This window comes from Pinus tabuliformis, chromosome 6, assembly GCF_031772625.1.
Source record: "Pinus tabuliformis cultivar Carrire ecotype Pingquan chromosome 6, CPIR1, whole genome shotgun sequence".
NCBI lineage: Eukaryota > Viridiplantae > Streptophyta > Pinopsida > Pinales > Pinaceae > Pinus > Pinus tabuliformis.
The window spans coordinates 1,175,427,202-1,175,433,711 of record NC_142292.1 but is presented as its reverse complement, the minus strand read 5'-3'; the positions used below and the strand labels follow the sequence as shown (position 1 = coordinate 1,175,433,711).

Below are 6,510 nucleotides of genomic sequence, written 5' to 3'. Positions count from 1 at the left end.
TGATTGGGGTCCCAGGACCTTTTAGGAGGTTCCTATGTAGGGTGGCCCGAGAAATGGTTTCTTATCGTGTTCATCACCAGGGATAGGATGATCGATTTTGTAGACTCATGACATTTTTGACTTTTGTGTTATCATTTTTGCCGATCTTAAGGTGTTTTTCAACCTGTTAGCGCTTGAGATTTCACCTCAGGCTGAAAAGGTAAATCATCAAGGCTACATCAAACCATTTCACCTCGTAGCTAGCCCTACGAGGTATGAGAAGGCTCTCTCGGGTCAAATTTGATAGATCTTTCAATATGATTAGGCTGACCAATTAAGAATAAAGATTTTAGGCTAGTAAATTGATAAGGGGGGTTGATTTAATGACTTTTGGGGTTTTTTAATGGAATGACGGGGCTTTTCTGGGCTGCATGGGCAAAATCACAGCTTCAAACAGAGAAATATAATGACTACACAAGTTATCAACTGAGGCAAGGTAGGCATGCAATTTAACACCAAATCTGGTTTCAAATGGGATGGCAAGACTGGTGAGGAGCTAAGGAGGGCAAATAATACTTCGAATCCTCCTTAAACAGAAGAAAACATTGAATTGAACAAACTTATAGGAGGAGCATATAATACTATGAATTCCTACCTAATCACTTCATTTGCTCAAATAGATATGATCATGAGGTGAATGAAACAAAACAGTTTACATATGAGACAAAGGGAAAAACTTATGCTAAATCAACATACCACATGAATCTCAGCAAACAGAGCTGTGAAATTCCATTCAATTCTCTGTCATAAAACTGTACAATAAAAAGCTCTCTGCTTCTCCAGCAGCTCCCAGCGCTCAGAAAAACTCCCCTCTCTCACCCTTTTTTACAAATGAATTTTTTAATACATTAAATAAAACTGCTGCCCAAAACAGGGGCGTTGTTTTAACTAACTACACAAAAATTGGAAAGAACGTTTTCTTTTTAATATATGAAACAAAAAACCACTGGGGGAAAACAAATCGACCCCAAGACCCGGCATTTATTTTTATCATTATTAATAAACTAAAAAAACAATCAGCGCTTCCTGAAGAGAGAATAGCGCTCTTTCCACTGAAATCTGGTGAATAGGTGACATTACAGGCGTCAATTTCCATTTGTGAAGACAAATATGGGCAATCGAATCTTGTTCCCTGCCACTTTGCAACTGCTCCCCAAATGTCCTGACATGCGTTGGCCATTTTACCGCAATTAGGAAAATATTTTGAAAATCTGGAATAAATCCACCGCATATATCGGATGGAAATCGACCCCCCCTACAATCCTGCTTATCCGATGATAATGGGCATATCTGAGAAGAAAAACGTTAAGCTGCTGCCCGGTGCTCCCATCGGGATTGACCATATGAAAGGACTCCGAATCTGAAGACCCAACAACTCGTTCATAAGTTGTTCTCATATACATGAGCTCGCCTTCATCTCCCTTAGTCACAGTGGGCAAAACTCCAGGCCCAACCGATATGGACTGCATCATCTTCAATACGGCTTGGTCGTTCTCTGTAACATTGCGTTTTATGGCAAAACCCACCTTGCGCCCATTGCAATACATGGTCCATACAGGAACAAAAAACAAAGACCCATCGTGGGTGCTATCCTTGTCACACTTCAGAGCATGAATTCTACACTGTCTTCCATGACGAAAAAGCCCTTTTACTCTGCGGCAATTTGTATACTGAGGAGAGCAACGCAGAAAAGCATGTGCCAAGAGGTGTCTGGCAATCATCATTGATTGTCAAAGGATTCGCTCCATGAGAAAGAAACATTTTCACAGTTTTGTCAAGGCCGAGATCGGTTATAATGGTTGTTTAGACTTCGGTTTTTCAGCATTTCCAAACATAAAAAACACGCACTAAACCGAAAATGGCGGAAGCATACAGCAACAAGATCTCCATGCAATGCTCTGTTTTGTAGCTTCCGACCAGGAGCTAAGATTTTAAGTAGAGATGCCTCGCCCTTATTGCTGGGGCGAACAAAACCTTCATCTAGACTGTACTTGGTGGCATGGAAAGTGCCAATTCGAAGATCGCCATTTGCACTTCCCTCTTCAATTGCATTTGCTGAGAGATGTTCTTTATAAATAAAGTCTTTGTGAGAGGTTGCCCCAGATTGTTCATCAATTACTGTATCTTCACTATATATTGTCATGTCGATATTTGACTGAGTCAAGGAGCTACACAACTCAGAAACAGAAGCATCATGACTCCAGAAACGATTGAAATATTCAACAGCATTCAACACCTCCTTTAGAAGATTCATTTAATAAAAGCCAGGTATAGATAGAATGCTCATCATCGTAATAGAAGTTTTGACGCCTTTTATCCAGAAATAGAAGCCTTAAACGCCTCCAATTTCGAACGATAGGAAAATCCCCTGTTCTTCATCAATTGTAAAATATATTTTGCCTCTACAATCTTCCCCGCAGATTGATAGCCATCCTATAAATGTGCTCATCGGGTTCTATATAATCCTGCAGCTTTTCGAACAAGAGAATCCCTTCATGTGTGTGACCATTGTCACGGTATATCTTCAGCATTGTGCGGTGACAAGCCAAGTCACCCTTAAGTTCTGCCTTCTCTATCTCCATGTATAACCTGGAAGCATCCTCAACCAAGCCAGCCTTTCCAAATGCAAAAACAAAATGACTAAAATGGACAAGTCCTGGGGCCAGCCCTTGTCGATGCATTCTCTTGAGGAGGTCTTCTGCTTCTTGAAATCTTTGACAGTTTGTGTAAGCACAAATTAGTGAAAGGTAAGTACAGGAATCTGGAGAATGACCTGCATCCTGCATTTCAATGAAAACTTCCTCTGCTCTGGTATGCTACCCTGACCTGGCATATGCATTGAGAAGGGTATTGTATGATATCTTCCCAGGTTTTATACCCTCCAATATAGATACAAAAATTGACATTCTACGTCCCTTTTTCCGCATACAATTGGCAAAGTCAGCCAACTTTGGATGGCAAGGAACATCAGGTGGTAGAATTCCCCGAGGCTTACAAAAAATCAATGGGATAGGATACCAGTTTTTTGGGTGGACTTGATTCCCTCCGAAAGAACGAAGACTGCGCAGTGCTAATTGAAAATAAGCACTCTTGAAACCATCACCCCAATCACCTGCCTTTTCCCGTATACTGACATAATAGTAAATTAAGTTTGCTAGTACCAGAGATATAATTGTAAATGTCCAGGATATGAGGAACATTGTCTCTAAACATAGAAGAGCACCCGCTAGAGAGAAGCTTCAATGGTGGAACTTCCATCGAGGTCGCCAGCTCGGAGCATCTAATAAATCAAGTGGAAAGCATGAAAGATTGACCCTTCCATAACACAGGAGGAAAAACATAGTGATCACAGGTGAAATAACATCCAGACTTCCAATGATAACACAAGCAGAACAAATTAGTGATGTGAAAAGAGTTGCTTGATGTGGTTCCCCACCATCAGGAATCTTAAAATAGTTTAGTATGGGTAGTATATCATCATTGGCAATTGCAGCAAGGAGCCTAGGAGCTCCTGTAAGGCTTTGTAAAGCTGCTCCAAGTGTAGACAGAATGACTCCAATTTGCACAACAGCGGGATCTGGCCATGCAACTGTTGCAGTCAACAGCCTGTTAGTGAGAAGTTCTTTCCTGGTGGCAACAGCTCCAAACATAAAAACAGAAACCAAATAAAGAATGGTCGTAGATCCTATAGCTGCCAATGTGCCAACTGGTATAGACCTCTGGGTATCTTTTAAAGATGATGAACGGTTTGAACCTGCCATAATGCCTGTCACTACTAAAAAAAACAAAAGCCCAAGTAAAGCCTCCATGTTCCAGTAAATGATGCCATCTGGAGCAGGAATTCCGGCCCAATTGGTATGCTGGTATTCAGGACCCCAATTTCTTTTAAAAGTGCTCAATCTTAAGCCAGTGATCTCAGAAGAAAGATTGCGATGAGAAACTGAAAGGATGCCAATGAAAATTAGAAACACCGACAACAAAACGGGCACTAAGAATGCTGGAGCAACTCTGTTGATTATTTTTACCCCACCAAACACAACAAGGCATAGAACAACAGTGACAAGAACTCCATAGACTTGAAGATCATGTAAATTCGGACTGCTTAAAACCTCAATCTGTGGACTAGGTCCTGATGGGGATAGAGCATCTATCATTGTTGCACTGTCAAGATGGTGCTGACTTGCCGCCAGATGAAAAGCTGAAGAACAAATTAGATAATCTAAAGCAACATATTTAATGATTTCTTCTTTTTGAAGAAGAATCAATTGCTGACATGAGACGGAGTCTAACATCGGCTCCATTTGGGATGGCAGCTGCAGCTTCCTGGAGGTGCCAAGAACCGCAGAACTTTGGAAGAGCAGACCGTGCCTCCACCATTGGGCAATGGAGTCATCATCAACACAACTCTGGATTTATTTTCACACTGAAACTAAACTGAAACAATCTTCAAGCAAACTAAAACAAGATGCTGCCCTTATGGCTGCTTATTTATGTACAAAATCTACTCTAATATGCTGTACAAACAATAGATAAGGTTATACTAAAATGCCAAATTAACCACTCGAGTAAACCTGGAAATGAAGCCGCTTGAGAATGCTGCCACGAAGTCACAGATGCAATTGCTGGCAGCCCTTCATGCACATACTGAGCCCGGTCACGGAAAAGACAGCCTGATCTGTCAATCAAACTGAAAAATGTGTCCATGTATGCTGCAATAGGATCACGGACACCGGCCTCTGTTGGCTGCCCCAACTCTGCAATGCATACTTCCAGCTGCACATTGTCAATGTATACCTCTATAGGCAAGTCTGTTATTGCTTGTTTCGATGGAGGAAGGATTTCCAAAAACTTTTTAGGGTCTTGGAAATCATAAGACTGAATTTGCTCATCAAGATACTGAATCTCATTTTCAACTCTTTCAACAACTAACTCATAAAATCTAGTTTTGCCTTCAAGATGAAGCTTCGGATATTTCAAACATTGAAGGAAAATACTGAAAAATTCTTCATTAATTTCAATATCCGCTAACAACTCTCTAACGCCATCTAGAGCTTAACAAAGTGCAGGGTCTGCCACATACCCTACCATTGCATGAACATATCAACAGGCACTGGAATGTCTGGATCGAGTTGGAGTCGCCAGGTGAATGATTCAGCCTGCATAAGTGTCTGACTGCTGTCCACCATCAGCATCAGATCTGAACTTGATACATGTACTGGGGTAAAACAATACAAATGAAGTGGTCGTATTCACAAGCTCACGGAGATTGACTGAAGCAGCGTTTATCTACTAACGCTGATGTAAAACAAGAGCGTTTTCGAAGGCTCCTGGCGTAACTTCAGGCTCCGTCTAAGACTTATGAAACAAACACATCAACCCACAAACAAGTTTGTTCTCCCCAGTATGGTCGCCACTATGTTAGCGCTTGAGATTTCACCTCAGGCTGAAAAGGTAAATCATCAAGGCTACATCAAACCATTTCACCTCGTAGCTAGCCCTACGAGGTATGAGAAGGCTCTCTCGGGTCAGATTTGATAGATCTTTCAATATGATTAGGCTGACCAATTAAGAATAAAGATTTTAGGCTAGTAAATTGATAAGGGGGGTTGATTTAATGACTTTTGGGGTTTTTTAATGGAATGACGGGGCTTTTCTGGGCTGCATGGGCAAAATCACAGCTTCAAACAGAGAAATATAATGACTACACAGGTTATCAACTGAGGCAAGGTAGGCATGCAATTTAACACCAAATCTGGTTTCAAATGGGATGGCAAGACTGGTGAGGAGCTAAGGAGGGCAAATAATACTTCGAATCCTCCTTAAACAGAAGAAAACATTGAATTGAACAAACTTATAGGAGGAGCATATAATACTATGAATTCCTACCTAATCACTTCATTTGCTCAAATAGATATGATCATGAGGTGAATGAAACAAAACAGTTTACATATGAGACAAAGGGAAAAACTTATGCTAAATCAACATACCACATGAATCTCAGCAAACAGAGCTGTGAAATTCCATTCAATTCTCTGTCATAAAACTGTACAATAAAAAGCTCTCTGCTTCTCCAGCAGCTCCCAGCGCTCAGAAAAACTCCCCTCTCTCACCCTTTTTTACAAATGAATTTTTTAATACATTAAATAAAACTGCTACCCAAAACAGGGGCGCTGTTTTAACTAACTACACAAAAATTGGAAAGAACGTTTTCTTTTTAATATATGAAACAAAAAACCACTGGGGGAAAACAAATCGACCCCAAGACCCGGCATTTATTTTTATCATTATTAATAAACTAAAAAAACAATCAGCGCTTCCTGAAGAGAGAATAGCGCTCTTTCCACTTAAATCTGGTGAATAGGTGGCATTACAGGCGTCAATTTCCATTTGTGAAGACAAATATGGGCAATCGAATCTTGTTCCCTGCCACTTTGCAACTGCTCCCCAAATGTCCTGACATGCGTTGGCCAT

At 40.8% G+C, this 6,510-nt stretch overlaps 1 pseudogene; it reads right to left on the bottom strand.

Annotated features, from left to right (window-relative positions):
• Positions 1-2,441: 2,441 nt before the first annotated feature.
• On the bottom strand, positions 2,442-6,510 carry LOC149262965 (cation-chloride cotransporter 1 pseudogene; annotated as a pseudogene).